The following is a 19,442-nucleotide window of genomic DNA, read 5'->3' on the forward strand; positions in this document are numbered from 1 at the left end:
GTGGTTACTAGGGACTAAGGGGAGGGGAAAGAGGGAGCTATTGCTTAGTGTCTGTTTGGGGTGATAGTTGCACATCATTGTGAAAGTAATTAATGCCACTGAATTGTATACTCCCCCAAAGAGTCTACTGTGCGACCAGGTAGAAAGCTGAGATTAGATAACGATTAGATGACCTTCCTCAATAACCCTTTCTAATGCAGACTTTCTGACTCTTTCAGAAAAAAATGTCCTGATTGCTAACTGAGGTCCCTCCTGTTACAAAAGTTTCCTTGATGATTTTATACAGCAGAGTGGAAGGGCTGATTCATAGCAGGTTTTTTTTTAAGGGTCTTTTTAAAAAATATATTATCAAATGCTTTGAAAACCTCACATCCTCTCACCCAGCATTTAAATTTCTAGGAATTTATCCTGACAGGAATTAAGAGATGTCTGAAAAGAACTCCATGTGGAAGTTCATTAAAGTAGTATTTATATCAGCAAAATTTGGAGACAGCCCAGGTCTCCAACACTCTGGGGGTGGTTGAGAAAGATACAGTGTATTCACACGAGGGAATGCAACCATTGAATTTATATTTAGATTCCTGTTAACCAGCACAGGAAATGCTGTAGTAGGACTAGTATGAGTCAATTTTGTGCTAAAAATACATGTATTTTTTATATGCATAGAGAAGTATCAAAATAATTTACTTTCAAAGAATATGTTATCAGTTGTTGCCTTTTGATGATTGGCTTATGAGTGATTTTTTTTTTACTGCTGTTTTGAATTTTGCAAATTTTCTGTTTGGGTTTTTTTTTTTTTTTGCATAATTAGAAACAATAATAAGTAGTCCTGTAGAAAATGCCAACTTAACACGCAATCTAGAAATGAGTGTGTCTCTGTACATTACTTTTTATGCATAGTTTTTCATGGCCAGTGTAACTAGTATTTGTGGAACAACTGTTAGGCTGTCTTCAGAAAAGGACATTCTCCTTTTTAGCCATTGCTGTTAAACTCAGCTCTCTTCAGGAGAAATCAGGACATTCTCTCGCTTTCTTTTAACTACTCGGCTCCCGCTTGACTGGAGTCCATAGCTAAGGTCAGATGGGCTGTGGTGAGGGTATTAGCTCAACTCTCAGTCGTCACAAAGAAAATCCAGAAGACAGCATCGTGCCTGTCCCTCAGCGGACGATACTTATTTGCCGAGCGAATAAATGAAAAGTATATTTGTTAATCCTCTTAGTAAAGAAAGCATAGAGAAAACCATGTTTGTGGCTTTAAGAAGAGAGATCAAGGAATTTTTGTTTTGTTTTTTGTAAAAAGCTGAACTATCGCTTTAGGAATTGAAACCACTGACGTGTTAGATGGAGAACGTGGCAGTGAAGTGAGAGTGAAGTAGAACATTTAGCCTGAGCAAGAAGCAAGAGTGTGAAGAGGGTGAACAGGTACCGCTACAGATCCCAGCAGAAGGAAGGCTGCACCTCAGAGCCAATTCTCCTGCCCTGTTTCATGACAGCGTTTAAAGAAATTGACACTTTTGCAAAGCTTGTACAGTTATAGCCTAATTTTCTAACTGAGGCATACAAAGAGATTCTATAAGAATTAATATGATATTAAGTTCAACTGAAAAGGAGCCGTAGTAGCACAGTGATTAAAGCGCTCCGCTGCAAACCAAAAGGTCGATGGTTCGAACCCACCAGCTGCCCTGAGGGAGAAAGATGCGTCAGCCTGCTTCTGTAAAGGCTACAGACTTGGAAACCCTATGGGGCAGCTCCACTCTGCCTTATAGCGTACCTATGAGTCAGAATCATCTTGATGGCAGTGGGATTTTTTTTTTTTTGGTTTTAAAATTTAGAAAAGGACAAAGAGGCAGGAAAAGCAACACTTACATGGACAGTGTTCACTTCAGGCTCCTAACAGCGTGCTTGGAATGGTCCACTACTGTGAAAGCTGCTCCTGTTCTGGACAGGCAGGGCCTCAGGGAGCTGGGCTGACGGGACCTGTGGGCATTGTCTGACAGTTGCTCAGCAGATGCTTAGATTGCAGGAGACAAGAAGCTAAAGAGGGAGATAGCTTTCCAATTGACTTGTGCAAAGGAATTTCTATTTTAAGGGAAGCAGAAGCCCTGAGTCCCCCCTGGCGCCTGCAGAGTGTGGGCTGGCGAGGGAGGGGAGGTCACTGAATCACTAGGGGTGATGTCAATTGCCAGGGGGCACCTTGGGCCATCTGAGTTGAATCACCTTCGATCAAGCAAACCTGCTCATAGACTGATAATTGATTCACTCAGGAAAAGGATGTTCTCCCTAAACTATGACTTGCTGTATAAACGTTTCCTTGACTGATGACAAGAGGGGAGATCAAGTGTCACTTCGCATGACATCTAGCCATCACAGGCCCCCCTCAGCTTAGCCTGGTGTGACCTTCCCAAGGGTGGGTGGGGGCTGAGAATTAGGCACGAATAAGCTCAGTTTTTCGTCATCATTGGAAAGTAATTTAAGTAGGTCCCAGCTGCCCTGCTGGCCTAGGAAGCAGGCTGGGAACACAGAGGAGTGGATGGGAAAATTGGTTTTGGTCTCAGCTACTCTTGGGTTCAAATCCGAGCCAGGGTGGGGAGAGGATCCCGCAGGGCTGGGATTAGGTGAGGCGATTGCAGCTGAGTGAATCAAGTAAGGTAGGAGTCTGGTTTACTTAAAACTTTGATATTTTCCTCATCATAGGTTTTTTGCATCAATTTTTATCTTTAAAAATTTAAAATATTACATTAAAATATTATTTATCTTGATTACTGAATTTTTTGTCTCTCCTTTAAACTTGGCACCCACGGCGAGTGCTGCACTTGCCTCAGCCCAGTCCCAACTCTTCCCAGCCTAACCCAGTACCAGCTTTGTGAGTTCAGGCAAGTCATTTTAATCCTCCCTTTTACCATCCGTGAAATGGGAGAATTTTTTTAGAATTTATTTTTATCTATTTATTGCTGTAAAAAATATTGATATAACACAACATCTGCCAATTCAACATTTTTCAGGTGTACAATTTATCAACATTCGATTAGACTAATCATGTTGTACAACCATTATTTATCACTGACAACTTTCCCATCATCCTAAACAAAAACCCAGTGCTTCCTAAACAATGGTTCCTCCTCTTGCCCTCCCTCGCATCCCTGGTAACCACTAATAAATGTTGGTTTCTATACATTTGTTTATTCTTGTTATTTCAGATAAGTAGAATGATACAATATTTATTCTTTTGTGATTGACTTATTTCACTGAGCCTAATGTTGTCAAGGTTCATCCATGTTGTGGCATGTATCAGGACTTCATTTCTCTTTATGGCTGAGTAGTATTCCACTGTTTGTATGTACCACATTTTGTTTATCCATTCATCTGTTGATGGACGTTTAGGTTGTTTCCACATTTTGGTTATTGTGAATAATGCTTCAATGGATACTGGTGTACGTGTGTCTGTTCCTGTCACTGCTTTTGAATCTCTTGGGTATATACCTAGGAGTGGAATTGCTGGGTCATAGTAGTTCTGTGTTTAACTTTCTGAGGAACCACCAAACTGCTTTCCACAGTGGCTGTACAATTTTGCATTCCCACCAGCAATGGATAAGGGTTCCAATTTCTCTACATCCTAGCCAACATTTCTTAGTTTCCTTCTTCCCCCCCCCCCCCGCCCACTATATCTTAGCTATCCTTTTGGGAGTGAAGAGGTATCTCATTGTGGTTTTGATTTGCATTTTTTTTAATGACTAATGATGATGAACATCTTACACTTGTTGGCAATTTGAATATCCATCTTCCTTGGTGAAAAGACTGTTCACGCCCTTTGCCCATTGTTTGATTGGGTTGTTTGACTTTTTGTTGTTAAGTTGTAGAAATTGTATGTATGTATTTATATATATATATATATAGTATTTTATATATATATATATACATTGTATGTGTGTGTGTGTGTATATATATATATATATTGGGTATTAGACCCAATATATATATTGGGTATTAGACCCGGTCATGGATTGAATTGTGTCCCCCCAAAATACATGTCAACTTGGTTAGGCCATGATTCCCAGTATTGTGTGGTTTCCTCCATTCTGAGATTGTAATTTTCCTACATGTTGTAAATCCTAATCTCTGGCTGTGGTTAATGAGGTAAAAGTTGGTTATGTTAAGGAAGATTAGGGTGGGATTGTAACACTCTTACTAAAGTCACATCTCTGATCCAAAGTAAAGGGAGTTTCCCTGGGGTATGGCCTGCACCAGCTTTTATCTCACAAGAGGTAAAAGAAAAGGGAAGCCAGCAGAGACTTAGAGACCTCATACAACCAAGAAAGTAGTGCTGGGAGCAGAGTGCCTCTTTGGACCCAAGGTTCCTGCACAGAGAAGCTCTTAGACCAGGGGAAGATTGATGACAAGGTCCTTCCTCCAGAGAGAGAGAGAGAGAAAGCCTTGCCCTGGAGCTGATGCCGTGAATTCAGACTTCCAGACTACCAGACAGTGAGAAAATAAATTTCTTTGTTGAAGCCATCACTTGTAGTATTTATGTTACAGTAGCACTAGATAACTAAACCAAACCAAACCCATTGCCGTTGAGTCAAGTTGATCCCGACTCACAGTGACCCTATACGACAGAGTAGAGCTGCCACATAGGGTTTCCAAGTAGCCCCTGCTGGATTTGAACTCCCGACCTTTTGGTTAGCAGCCGTAGCTCTTAACCACTATACCAGCAGGGTTTCCAGATAACTAAGACAGACCGTTAGTGGATATATGATTCCCAAGATTTTTCTCCCAATCTGTAGGTTGTCTTTTCCTTTTTTTTTTTTATAAAGTCTTTTGATTTTTATGAGGCTCCATTTATCTATTTTGTCTTTTGTTGCTCATGCTTTAGTTGTTATATCTCAAAGTCTATCATTAAAATTTAGTCCACAGCTTTGTCCCTATATTTTCTTCTAAGAACTTTGTGGTTTTAGTTTCCACATTTAGGTCTTTGATCCATTTTGAGTTGGTTTTTTTGTATGCTGTGAGGTATGGGTAAATGGGGGGAATTAATAGAACCCATATATAGGGTTTTGTAAAGTTAAATAAGATAATGCACTGAAGGCTCTTAGCACAGGGCCTAGAATTTAGACAGGGGTTCAATAAACTCTGCTTTTACGTTGTTTGGTCGTCCTGTTGGCAAGGATTGGTTTGTTGCACCCAGAAGACCTAGAGATAGATTGTCCTCCTGAAGGACTCATTTGCTTGAAGAAAGTAGGTCAATGACCCAAAAAGCATGTCATGCCAATAAGAACCACATTTTTAAAGACAGAAAATGACCCATCAAATCATCTCTGGACACTTGCTGATATTGCTTAACCCATTTCTAAGAGCAATCCAGACTGTAAATTGAACTGGGCTCCTAGTTGTTAAAAGGCATGAGCGAACCCATGGTTCCCAGAGTGGAAGAAATGCCCTCTGCTGGACATCAGCCAAAATCGTGGTTTAGCTGGAAAGCAACAGCAAGTACTTACATTCTGAACACATCAGCTTCAACTCTGGGGTTTCCCAGATGTGGGTAGGGAAACGCAGGCCTGAGAACGTGGGTGCCGGCCAAGGTTGTTACATGCCTTGTGATGCACATGAAAACACTTTATGAGTGAATTCCGGGTGAAAAGATGTATTACGAAACACATTATACCAGCCATGTACGCCCTTCCAAATATTCTGAGAAATGATAGTTCAATCTTTCAATTAACATTTTACTGTTTACAAAACAAACAAACAAAACCCCTATTATTTATTATCTCATATAAATATAGAACAGTAAAGTTGGATAGGAGTCCTTGAGTGATGCAAACGGTTAAGCGCACGACTACTAGCTAAAAGGTTGGCAGTTTGAACCCTTGGGGAAAGGCTCCTCAGGAGACAGGCCGGACAGTATGCTTCCAAAGGTCACAGCCTTAAAACCCTATGGAGCCATTCTAACCTGCACACACGGGGTTGCCATGAGTTGGAAGCAACTTGATGGCAGCTAACAATAACAAACTGGATAAATTTCATGTTTACCATTAAATTTGAAATAATCTCATCTAAAATTGAAAAATTTTCAGCCAAGGCAGTCATTCTGGACTAGTGAGATTTGCGAAATGGTTGCACATAGCACTGCGTTGAAAACTTCTGTCCTATTTCCTAGGGTAAAACTCAATCCTAAAAAGAATGATAAGGTTGATATCAGGTTACCGTCTCTCATACTCACCTTTTGAACTGGGGAGGGGGAATGATTTTGGGGGAGTGTGAAATGTTCTTACTACAGAATTTCTGGAAAGTCTGAAAGGGGAGGTGGGGCCTGAGAAAAGACAGGGAATTCCCAGGTCTGAGACAACACACTAGTAAAGTGGGAATCCTGGTGTCTCCATCTGAAAGGGCCATAGATGTCTCTGAATCCAACCCTTAAACCAACTCTGAAATTTTTGAGTTTCAAATCTCTTTACCTCTTGGAGTTGGGAAACAGCTAGTGGTAGACAGAATAATGTCCCCCCAAAAATGTCCAAAATGTCCAAAGGAGCCCTGGGTGGTGCAATTTAGTACTTGGCTCCTAACCAAAAGGTTGGCGGTTTGAACTCACTCAGTGGCTCAATGGCTCCGTGGCTCCGCCAAAGAAAGGCCTGATGATTTGCTTTGGTAAAAATTACAGCCAACAACAAACAAACAAACCAAAAGTTTACACCAAGAAAACCCTCTGGGGCAGCTCTACTCTGTCACATGGGTTGTTATGATTTGGAATTGACACAATGGCAGATGGCACCTAACAAGAACAACAAAGATGTTCAAGTCCTAAGCCCCAGAACCTGTTAATATGTTACTTTACATGGCAAAAGTGGCTTTTCAGATTTGATTAAGTTAAGGATCTTCAGGCAGGGAGATTATTTTAGATTATCCAGGTGGGATAAGTCTAATCACATAAAGGATCCTTAAAATTAGTGAACCCTTCCCTACAGTGGTTAGAGAGGGATGTGGCAACGGAAGACAATTCAGAGAGATGCAACTTTCTTGGCTTTGGTGGCGGAGAAAGGAGGTCGCCAGCCAAAAAATATGGGCAGCCTCTAGAAGCTGGCCAAGGCAAGAAAGGGCTGCTCCCCTGCAGCCCCTAGGCAGGAACATAGCCCTGCCAGTACCTTCTTATCAGCCCAGTGATATCCATTTCAGACTTCCGATCTCCAGAGCTACAAAGTAATAAATTTGTGTTGTTTTAAGCCACCAACTTTGTGGTCATTTGTTAAGGCAAGAATAGGAAATTAATACATAGCTGAAATTATATTACTTTCTAATGCTATGGATTTATGAGATATTTAAAAGTGAACTGTAACTCAGTTTGTTTTTTTTTTATATTTTCAATGTTGGGTCTTGCATCCTAATTTTCTCCTCATTTATCCCAGAATGGTATGGTCTTCAGAGTCCTGATGTGCCTGTAGATGTTAACAAGGAATCTGAAATCCTTCCCCAGGAGGCCTCTCCTTCCAGACCTGAGAGGTGAGCATGCTCCTGAGCAGAGGACATGCGCATTGAGATGAGAAGCGATAACCATGGGAACTGTGCCATGGAAAGCAAGATGTAAATCCTTGAAATAATTTTTTATGAAATATAAACATTGAATTAGCATGAGGGCCACAGTTTCTGGGTGGCTGGTTCTAACTTTGGCAATCAGCGTTTGGAGGGAAAATTCTCTAGTTTTAATGGCCTCCATATGTTCTTCTGGTCCCAACTGAAAATTCTCCATCATTTACGGTTAATATTTGTGTCGACAGCACAGTTTTCTTGGAATATCCCCAGATTGATAGTCATGACCATTGGTCACCAGACAAACCCCAAATAAAAGTTTAATTTCAGGGTCACTCAAGTGTTCTGTTGTACTTCCTTTGACTGATAAGTGTTTGGTAGTATAGTATTCCGCATTTTCTGTTTGTATAACAATGTAGAAGATGGCTCTGTCTGATGACAGTCACTGAGCTCATACACAAAATGGGATGTCCTATTTTAACGATGGCTGGCATCATAGCTAATGTTTAGAAGACTGAAAACAAGGATGCTTTGCTCCTGAAACAGATGGCAATCATCTTGGGTTAATAGAAGCAAATAGATTTATTGCAAAATATAATGGACTTCTCCCACAGAATTTAAATACTTCATTTGCATCAGTGAGGGGAAGTTGAAGCAGCTATTTCTCAGAAGCACTCTCTGGAAAATTCAGATGAAAAAGAAAACTTCTGCTTCCTAGAACGATAATGTTATGGCCACCTACACTTAATAAAAGGTGACTGACTACACAGGATCTAAGGAGCCCTGTTGGCGCAGAAGTTAAAGTGCTTGGTGGCTAACCAAAAGGTTGGTGGTTTGAACTTACTGAAGGTCAGCGGTTCAAATACACCAGCCCACTCCATGGGAAAAAGGTGTGGCAGCCTGCTTCTGTAAAGGTTTGCAGCTTTGGAAACCCTACGGGGTAGTTCTACTCTGTCCTACAGAGTCGCTTTGAGTGAGAATTGACTCGACGGCAGTGGGTTATGTAGCTTCTGCCCTAGGATGTAGATTTGCTTATGTAGCATACTCTGAAAGTAAGGAAATTAATTGCATTCATGCCTTGATTTTTTTTCTATTTGAAGAATGAGAAGAACACAGTTTACATTTCTAGACATCTTTCTTAGGAATTGCTACCCATGTACCATCTTGAATTCATAAGGGTAGGACTACAAACAGCATTTGAAGGTTGCCGCCCACTGGTTAGGGCACTATGGCATGACCAGGTGGAATCAAGTACCTTGGAAAGGTACTTGGAGGGCCTATTGTTGTCTATCTATAAATGGCTTGATCTACAACTTGTTGTCCCGCAGCCTTCATAAAGTGTTCTTATCGGTGCTTATATTCGTTGGTATGACTAAGATCATTTTTGAGGTTAACTCACCAGGGCATGTGGTTTCATGGGTAATTAGGGGCCTGGATTATAGGCCTCTCACACCACTTAGCTGCTGATTCATTTGTGGCTACTGAAGAACAATAGAATCTCTTTGAGCCTTTGTATTTTTTTATAAAATGGTAATAAATCATTTGACTCTGTACTAAGTCTTTAATCACTCCCTCATATGACCCACTAGCAGGGTACTTCAGCATTTTCACTGCTTACACAGGGAAAGGTCCTTTGCTAAAATGGTTAGAAAAAGGCAAGATGTTATTACAGACATTAAAATGATACTTGAACAAATAGCTCATTGGGAAAGATATTTCTTTCATCTTCCCCAGTGTTACCCGTACTCTTCTCCTCGTTCAGGGTCCAAGAGAAATAGCATTGATTTAAGCTATGACTGGAGGGGAGATACATCAACACTGGATCTAGTCCTTAGCCAGAGTGGTCTGGCAGGCGTGAGCAGCTTGAACTGCCAAGACTTTTTTTATGTGACATATGATTTTTTATTATTAAGCTCAAAAAAATTTAAAATATTGTACAGTCCAAACAAAACACATCTGTGGGTTGGATTCCATTTGAGGGTTATCACTTTGAAACCTCTGGATAAATCATGGTCAGACCCTTCTTGCTCCTAATTTCTCCTTCTCCATCTTCTGATTTTGGAAAGTATATAGGTGTCTTAGTTATCTAGTGCTGCTATAACAGAAATACCACAAGTAGATGGCTTCAACAAACAGATTATTCTCTCACAGCCTAGGAGGCTAAAAGTCCGAATTCAGGGTACCAGCTCCAGGGGAAGGCTTTTTCTCTCTGTCGGCTCTGGGGGAAGGTCCTTGTCATCAATCTTCACCTGATGGAGGAGCTTCTCAGCACAGGGAACCTGGGTCCAAAGGATACAGTCTTCTCCTGGTTCTCGTTTCTTGGTGGAATGAGGTCCCCCTGTCTTTCTGCTTGCCTCTCTTTTTTATATCTCAAAAGAGATTGACTTAAGATACAACTTATAGATTGAGTCCTGCCTCATTAACATAACTGCCCATAATCCTACCTCATTAACCTCACAGAGGTAGGATTTACAGCACATAAGAAAATCATATCAGATGACAAAACAGTGGACAATCACACAATACTGGGAATCATGGCCTAGCTAAGTTGATAGGTATTTTGGGGGGACACAATGTAATCCCTGACAGTAGGTAACAGAATATTTTCCATTCCTACAATCTTCAAATGTACGCTTCAGTGACGTTATGTTCATCAGGTTGTTCAATGATCACCATTAACCACTGCTATTTTTCTTCCATCACCTTTAACAAAAGACAAGATTTTTTAAAAATGTGTTTTGCTTTTCACAAATTCTCTTTTAAAAACCTAAATCACACTTATTGTTTCATGACATTTTCCAGCAGGTATTCACTATGTGAAATCTCCTCAGATACTCCTAGACCCTTTCAAGCCCGAGGCTCATTTCCAGCTGTAACTCTTACATCTGCAGCCTTCCAGAGAGCTCTCTTATCACCAAGACAGTGTGCATTAGTCTCTGGCTCTCTGAGGAATCCAGTCTTCTGAAGCAAGGAAAGGTATCCCTTTGCTAACTAAATTTCTGGCTTTCCCTCCTTAAAATCAGCATGAAATAGTTTGCCAGTTCCAGATGATATGATATGTTGTGGTGTGCTGTGATATAAAAAGGTGATGGGAAAGAAGCTCCTGCCCAATCCTAAATATCTCTTTGTCTTCTCCACTCCCTCTTCAGGTCACCTTGTTTAAAATAACAGTAATAATAACTGTGATGGTTAAGGTTGTGTATCAACTTGGCTGGGCTATGATTCCCAGTGTTTTGGCAGTTATGTAATGTTGTGATCACTTTCCTGTTGAAATTTGATATGTGATTACCCCCATGACGGAATTTGCTGAGTGGTACCAGCAGGGGCGTGGCCCGTGGCAGCTCACCCTCCCCTCAGCCTTCATCTCTCCACTTTCTGCCGCCTACTTCCTTCCTGCTCATCTTGCAAAAGTTGTTGGCTTGTTCTGGATCCAGCAGCTGTCTCTTGTATGACCTCTGGTTCTTGAGACTTCAGCTAGCATCTTACTTGTCTATCTTGGGATTCGCCGATCTTCGTGGCCTGCAAGCAAGAATCCCGCTCCCTGACCTGCCTATCTTGGGTTCACCAGCCCCTGCAGCTGACTCAGGAGAAACCTTGTGGTCTTGCCTGCCGAACTTGGGGATTCCTCGACCGTCACAACCTGTGAGTGGGATCCCTGCTCTCTAAGATGCCCATCTTCGGTTCACCAGCTTCTGCAGCTCCATGAATTGGGAAAGGACTCTATCCTGATCCAAGGACTTGGGACGTTCCAGCCCCATACAATTGTGTGAGCTGCTTCCTTAATATAAATCTCTCTATATACATTTATACGCATTACTGGTTTTGCTTCTCTAGAGAACCCAGCCTAAGACAATAACCATAATAGTAACAACAATGAAGGTAGCTGGCATTTTTAAGTCTTGATTCTGTAGCAGACATTCATTATATCACTTGATCTTTAGAACAACCCAAGAGTAAGCACCATGGATGTATTCATCCCCACTTCACAGATGGGCCTTGAATCGCTAAGATACTTGTCTTTTGGATAAAGGATTTTCTTCTCTCGTCTTTTGTTTTTAAAATGCATGTGTTCTTTCTTTCAACCAAGATTGATTGAACACTCACTGTGTTCCAGGCTGTTTTGGACTCTAAATGCTCTTGAGAAAGATGTGATGAACTCAACAAACCCTTTGTTCTGAGAGAAGAAAGAAGGTTGTAGAAGAGCAATGGGCTTCTAAGAAAATGAGGGAATGCAAATCTCAAACTTTGCTGAGTTCATGCTTCTGCTCTGAGGGACAATAGTAAGATTCTAATCTCTCAGGTCGGTGTCTGTCACACTCCCCTTTTAACTGAGTTGGGAAGATGATGTCTGGTAACTGTGAAATGTTCTTGCTACAGGATTTCTGCAAAGTCTGAAGGGGGAGGTAGGGCCCGAGAAATAATGGGGAATCCCCAAGTCTGTGAAAACTCGCTGTTACTGTTGATGTTAGTGGCCCTTGAGTTAGCCCCTGACTCATGGTGACCTGATGCACAACTGAACAAAACTCTGCCATCCCCATGATTGGTTGCAAATGGGAAAGTTGTGATCCACAGTTTTCACTGGCTGATTTTCAGAAGTAGACTGCCAGGCCTTTCTTCCTAGCCTGTCTTAGTCTGGAAGATCTGCTGAAACCTGTTCAGCATCGTAGCAACACCCAAGGTTCCACTGACGGAAGGGTGGAGGCGGTGTATGAGGTTCATTGGCTGGGAATCAAACCTGGGCCTCACGCATGGAAGGTGAGAATTCTACCACCGAACCATCGCTGCCCCCATAAGGAAACTCACTAATGAACCTGGAATCCTGGTGTCTCTGTCTGAAAGGGCCTTAGAGGTCTTTGAGACCACTCCTTAAACCAGCTCTCTATCTGATGCAAGGTCCCCCCTTGAGAAGTGGTCAGAGCCCATCAGCTTGCATACTTTTAGTGGTGGGGAACTCACTACCTCATGAAAGAGCCCTTTCTGATTGTTTTCATAATAGCCAGTCAGGAATCAGCCTCCACATAACTTCCACCCATTGGGCCCAGCTCTGTCCTCTGATGTCAGGCCAAATCAATCTAATCCTCCTTCACAGGAATGCCTTTTATGTCGCTAAAATCAGCCATCTTGTCCCCACTGAGACTTTCTTTTCTTGCTCCTTCAGCCTTCCCTTAAGTGTTATGATTTCTAAATCCTTCCTATTTCAGCTACAGCAAGCAAAAACTGGAAATTAATGGGATGGAGAGGTTCAAAGCCTGCTGGAAAGAGCTGTTATTAATAAAGACACACTTAAGTGACAAGAGATTGTAAAGGAGAGGCTAAGCCATTTCCTTTGACCATTAGAACACGGGCAAAGAGTCTTTAGAGTCGAAGAGGTCTCTGAGGTCAGGGGTCACATGGCTGGCATTTGAGCCCCTCAAATAGCACTTGGGATACCCAGAATAATCTTCCTAAAGCCAGGCAGCATCTGATAAACTATCAGTGAAGCAAATCTAATTGCTTTAAGGGCCTACTTGCTCCTAGCAAATTAAGCAGCCTCCCTGGGGAGAATTCTATTTACAGGGAGGAAGGTGGTGGGTGGAGCTCAAGTTTATGGATTATCTGATATTCTAAACTCTCTCAGAAACAAGAGCAACCACCATATATTCCAACTTCTCGACCTTCATTAATCATTTTTTCCCTATATTTCGTAAAGAACAAAAATTGAAAAAGGTCACCAAAGCCAGCTAACAATGCTCATGCCACCCAATAGCACCATGATGCCACAACCTACTCCCCTCGGCTTACTTTAAGAGTGAGTATGGGCTTAGTGTTTTAAGGTTGCGTTTTAATTATAAAACGAAAAAAGGATATCGTGTGTAGCCTGCAAACAAGTACCAGTAATAAAAATTTATTTTTATTACAACTTCATATGACAGTGGGAGTCCCTGGGTGGTGCAAAGGGTTAATGCGCTCAGCTGACCAACAGAAGCTTGGAGATTTGGGTCCCCTCAATGGTGTTTTGGAAGAAAATCCTGGTGATCTACTTGCGAAAAATCAGCCATTGAAAACCCTGTGGAGCGCCGTTGTACCCTGACTCACAGGCAGAACCGTGAGTCAGAATCAACTCAACAGCGACTGGTTTGGCTTTGGATTTGGTTAGATGATGCTAAATTATTTTGTTGTTTGTCTCACTGATTTTTTTAGAGGAATAAAGCCATTTTAATATAATGATGCAAATGTTACTTTAGCCTGATTTCTTCTGTTTAACAGAATGACTCTTATTTGTTACTTAACTATGCTAATCGTTCCACTTCTCTACCAGATTAGGTGATGATAAGAAAATCATTCCCATTTATATAGTGCTCTGTCTTTCTGTCATTCACAGAAGTGGCTCAGTGGTTAAGAGGGTGGCGGCTAACCAGAAGGTCAGCAGTTCAAATCCATCAACCACTCCTTGGAAACCCTATAGGGCAGTTCTACTCTGTCCTACAGGGTTGATATGAGTCGGAATCAACCGGATGGCAACAGGTTTGTTTGTTTGTTTCCCTGTCATTCACATGCAGCCTTTACAGTGTCTAGATGGTAAGGTGGATAGCATCAGCTCAGTTCACAGGGGAAGGAGCTGAGGCTGAGAAACTGAGGCTGAGAAGAGTTTGGTGGCGTGGATAGAGTTGCATTGTTCTGAAGAATATGTAGTCGCTTCTTATACACAGTAGTTATGTTCTATAAAAGGAGCCCTGGTGGTGCAGTGGTTGATCGCTCAGCTGCTAACTGAAAGGTCAGCAGTTTGAGCCCACCAACAGCTCATCAGGAGAAAGATGTGGCAGTCTGCTACCGTAAAGATTACAGCCTAGAAAACATTATGTGGCAGTTCTATTTTGTCCTATAGTATTGCTATGAGTCAGAATGGACTTAACTGCACACAACAACAACATGTTCTATAAAGCCACCACCAGGAGTGAATTACTGAATATTGAACCACTGCTCCTAGGGGAGATACAAGATTAGGCTCCTGCCAGCCTCTGGTCACAACATTTGTGTGTGTTTCTGTTAAAAGACAACGTATTGAATATGCATTGTAGATCCATTAACGTTGAACTCACAGCCAACAACACTAAAACACATGCCCGAATGAAGCTTATGTAACGCACGTATTTTCTCCACAAGTCACGTTGCAGCCTTCTTGTGCTTAGGAATACCAGACTGCACGTCAACGCTCCACGTGGAGGCCATTTTAAACAGTGAAGTTACCAACAAAAAGCACAAAAATATGAAAAACGTGGCACTAAACAGACCAAGAACAGTATGAGGGTTGAAACAAAAAGGTGGAGCGTCACCTTGTTCAGTCTCTGTTGGGGATGTGTGTGTGTGTGTGTCGGGGACTCTAATTTTTCACCACCCTGCAAATGACCATGAAAGCATTAGGAGCACTGATTTTCGGGTTATAAATACATTTTGGCAAGTAGTTAAATTCGCAAATACAGAATGCGTGAATAATGAGGATCAGCTGCACCAGTCTTCTGTCTAGTGCTATTCATTCCTCAGGGTATGAACTAACGGAAATGAAAGTATTAGAATTATATTTATGTAGGTACTTTTTTTTTTAGGTACATTTGAATTCCAGACCAAATGGAAAATATTAATGACATTAATGAGATCTATCAGTTGAACAATTAAAAAGCAAAAAAAAACTTAACCACCTCCTGTTGTGGGTTGAATTGTGTCCCCAAAAAAGTTATGTGTTGTAAAACCCAACCTCTATATGCCTGTGGTTATAATCCCATTTGGGAATGGGCTTTCTTTGTTGTGTTAATGAGGCCAGATTAGTGTAGGCTATGTCTTGAGTCAATCTCTTTTCAGATACAAAAGAAATTAAACAAGCAAGCAAAAGAAGCAGAGATTGGGGAAGAGAGATACCAAGCCATGTGAAGATTACCCAGGAGTAGAAACTCAAAAAAGACAAGGACCTTCCTCCAGGGCATAAAGACAGAGAAACCCTTCTGCTACTGCCACTACCCTGAATTCAGATTTCTAGCCTCCTAAACTGTGAGAAAGTAAATTTCTGTTTGTTACAGCCACCCACTTGTGGTATTTTTGCTTTAGCAGCACTAGATGACTAAGACATCTCCTAAATAAAATAAGAAGTCTACAATTCTTTGAAAATCTAATCAAGGGTCAGCTTTTAAAACATGGGGTAATTTTCTGTGGTTAGGGATTATTTGGCATACAGTAATTGCTCAATTAGGCTTGATTGCTTAGATCTGTAAGGTTTTCCTTCTTATCTAAGCAGTCTTCAGGAATCTATTATAAGTAAAGCACACAAAATACTTTTACTAAAGAAAATGTTTGGTGGCTAAAGATTAATAACACAGAGATGAAAAACAGGCCTTTCACTGAGATTTGGAGCCTGAGATACCAATTTCACAGATCTGGCTAATATCAAACTGATCTCTTAATTAAAGGCAAAAATTTAATGAGACCTCATCCAATTCTTTGGAGGTTTAAGATAAGCCCTTGTTGACTGGATACTGTAATCTATTTTTTGGGGGGTAACTGAAAATATTCTTTTCACTTTTATGTAATATATGTGTTAGTCTTGGCTTCAAAAGAGGAATTTTTATCCAAGATCCTCAAGTAACTTTTCTGAGATTAATTTGTTTTGGATAAGCATACCTTCCTTGCTTCCATTCACAGAGATTTAAACTGAGTCCTGCAGGGAATGTTCCCTATCCCAAGAAGGTATGAGATACTAGAGGGTGAGCTGTTACGGCCTCCTAATGGACATCCCTCCATTTTGTTTTGAAAGAGGAAGAATGTTAATAGCCACAGTGCTTCATGAATTGTAGATAGTGGTGCCACACATACCTCAGGGAGGCATCTGAGCAATTGCTGGATCTAGTGCCTTCACCTGACCATCCGCCAAGCCACCCATCCATTCATCCACCACCCATCCTCCCATCCATCCATCCACCTGTCTGTCCATTATCCATCCAATGATCCATCTATCCATCCATTCATCCACCACCTGTTCACCCATTCATCCTCCCAATCATACATCAATTACCTATCCATCCATTCATTCACCACCTATCCACCTTTCTATCCATCCAACCATCCATCTATTATCTATCCAACTATCTATCCATCCATTCATTCATCCATCTGTCCACAAATCCATTTAGTCCATCCATCTATTGAACCATTTGTCAATCCGCTGATCCATTCATCCTTTCATTCAGCACTGAATAGTGGCTAAGCATATGCATTCTGAAGCCAGAATAGGTTGAATCCCAGCCCTGCCACTTATCAGCTGTGTGACCTTGAGAAACTTACTTAAATTCTCTGGGCCTCCAGTTTCCTCATCTGTATATCATGGTGGCGTGGACCTCACGGTATTGTGAAGATTAAGCAAGCTATCATCACAAAATACTTAGAATAGTGCCTGAGACATAACTTCTTGTTGTTGTAGTTAGGTGCCGTTGAGTCAATTCCTACTCATAGCAACCCTATAGGACAGAGGAGAGCTGTCCCATAGGGTTTCCAAGGAGAGGCTGATGGATTCAAACTGCTAACCTTTAGTTAGCAGCTGTAGTTCTTAACCACTGCACCATCAGGACTCCGACACATAATTAGCACCATCCAAATTTTTTTTTTTTTAATGGTTGCTATTATTATATTTATTTGCAGATGAAACAACTCAGGCCCAGAAAGGATAAGACCTCCATCCACAGGCACAGAGTAATTAAGTCAGAAGGTAGAGAATCTGCTTCTTTTGCTGTTTTTCTTTTGCAGAGAGTGGAAGAGGAGAGCCAGGGAAGAGGTATCGTTAGAGGGAGGGACTGGGAGATCATTTTCAAAGGACTAAATTATTTTGGTTTAATTTTGGTATAAGTAGAAAGCAGAGCTCTGGACTATTGTGGTGTTTTTTTTTGTTGCTGTTGTTCTATTTTTTGTTTTACTGGTTCTAGTTTTTCTTTAATTTCTAATGATTTCCAAAGTCTCCAAAAGTAAGTTGAGAAAATTGCATTTACTTATTTACCTATTTGATCAATTAGACCACAAAACCCCTGGGGGCAAAGATTATATTTTATTCCTATCTATCCCTGTGTGCCATAACTCCAGCACCCTGTAATCCCTGGGGTACCTGAGAAGCAGGATTAGATTAGTGTCTTAGTTATCTAGTGCTGCTATAACAGAAGTAACACAAGTGGATGACTTTAACAAAGAGAAATTTATTTCTTCATAGTAAAGTAGGCTAAAAGTCCAAATTTGGGACATCGGCTCCAGGGGAAGGCTTCTTCTCTCTGTCGCCCTTCTCATCAATCTTCCCCCCACTAGGAGCTTCTCTGTACAGAGACCCTGGGTCCAAAGGATGTGCTCTGCTCCTGGCACTGGTTTCTTGGTGGTATGAGGTTCCAACTCTCTGCTTGCTTCCCTTCACTTTTATCTCTTGTAAGATAAAAGGGGAAACCCTGGTGGCATAGTGGTTAAGTGCTACGGCTGCTAACCAAAAGGTCAGCAGTTCAAATCCACCAGGCGCTCCTTGGAAACTCTATGGGGCAGTTCTACTCTGTCTTATAGGGTCGCTATGAGTCGGAATCGACTCGATGGCACTGGGTTTTTGGTTTTGGTTAAGTTAAAAGGTGGCGCAGGCCACACCCCAGGGGAACTCTCTTTACATTGGATCAGGGATATGGGGGGTTGGGTAAGGGTGGGGTTACAATCCCACCCTAATCCTCTTTAACATAAAATGACAACCACAAAATGGAGGACAACCACACAATACTGGGAATCATGGCCTAACCAAGTGGACACATATTTTTGGGAGATACAATTCAATCCATGACAATTAGAATTTTTTGAAAGAAATGGTCCAGAGGCTGGTCACAAGTCTGTTCGCAGGGAAGGGGAAACCCATTGAGGAGATTCATGGAGTGGGTTCAGGGGAGGCTGTTAAGTCAGGATCCAGTTGAGCAGAAAAGAGCATTCGGCACCCATAGAAGAGGACTCTGCTTCTTCAGGGGCCCAAGAGCCAGGACATACAGCTCAGCCCTGAATAAAGAGCAGAATTAAGGATAGATTAGCAAGAGATATGCACATTTCAATGAAGGAGTGTTCAAGGAAAGACGTAGCCAACAGTGCTGGAAGAGTCCAAGGAATGACTTACCCTGAGTCACCCCAATTCAATTCAAGCCTTAATGTTCGTTGAGTACCTAGAATGGATAGAACATTAGTCTGGTCATATCATGGGGCCTTTACCTGTATGTGAACTCCCTGGGTGTTGAAAACAATTAACGTTCTCCGTGGCTAATGAAAGGTTGGTGGTTCAAGTCTACCCACAGGTACCTTGAAAGAAACGTCAAGTGATCTATTTCTCAAAGATCACTACCATTGAAAACTATATGGAGCACGATTCTACCCTGACACACATGGGTCTTCATGAGTTGGAATTGACTCAGTGGCAACTGTTTGTTTCCTCTTTGCTCCAATTTTAACTTTTATTTTTGTCTTATATGGTATGTATTTTCTGTAAGTTATTTTGAATGCTTATGCAACAAGATAGGAGTTTAACTAGAACGAAATGAAGCTGTTTGGGGCCATGAGTTACCTGAGCCATTTGAACTGATAGAGGTGTGATGCTTTATCACTCACCTGTGGTAAGCACCATGCACTTCCCTCACTCGATAGTAAAATAGCTGACATGGCACTGTTCCCTGGTCCCTCGGAGAAAGACACAAACGAGGCTTGTGCTCTTTGGAAGGGCCTCTTGCAGCTCCTTTATGTAGACAACAGAAAGCTATTTAATAGAAGCAGCAAGAACACCATGCCAGAGCCTTTTATTGGGGGCTGACGTGGAAATACATTTATCCAGGGGGAGGAGAGAAAGGGGAGGGGGTTATTTCGTGAACTAACCAAAGCTTTAGTCCTCCATATATCCTTGTAAACTA

General features: G+C 41.5%; 2 long non-coding RNA genes across 6 annotated transcripts in view; one reads left to right on the forward strand and one right to left on the reverse strand.

Moving 5' to 3' along the window:
* Positions 1-10,919: 10,919 nt before the first annotated feature.
* Positions 10,920-19,442, forward strand: part of LOC126074882 (uncharacterized) — a 29,593-nt gene continuing 21,070 nt past the window's right edge. For 4 of the 5 annotated variants that reach the window (XR_007517040.1, XR_007517036.1, XR_007517038.1 and 1 more), the window contains exons 1-2: positions 10,920-11,818; positions 13,880-14,022. This is a non-coding gene — a long non-coding RNA (uncharacterized LOC126074882). Of the gene's footprint in view, positions 11,819-13,879; positions 14,023-17,181; positions 17,403-19,442 lie in introns of those variants that run through there. The other variant, XR_007517039.1, reaches the window with a different exon arrangement.
* Positions 17,738-19,272, reverse strand: LOC126074883 (uncharacterized). The gene is made up of 3 exons (XR_007517041.1): positions 19,147-19,272; positions 18,662-18,707; positions 17,738-18,546 (listed from the first exon to the last, which is right to left on the reverse strand). It is a non-coding gene; the product is annotated as an uncharacterized LOC126074883 (long non-coding RNA).

Source organism: Elephas maximus, chromosome 4 (genome assembly GCF_024166365.1).
Source record: "Elephas maximus indicus isolate mEleMax1 chromosome 4, mEleMax1 primary haplotype, whole genome shotgun sequence".
Taxonomy (NCBI): domain Eukaryota; kingdom Metazoa; phylum Chordata; class Mammalia; order Proboscidea; family Elephantidae; genus Elephas; species Elephas maximus.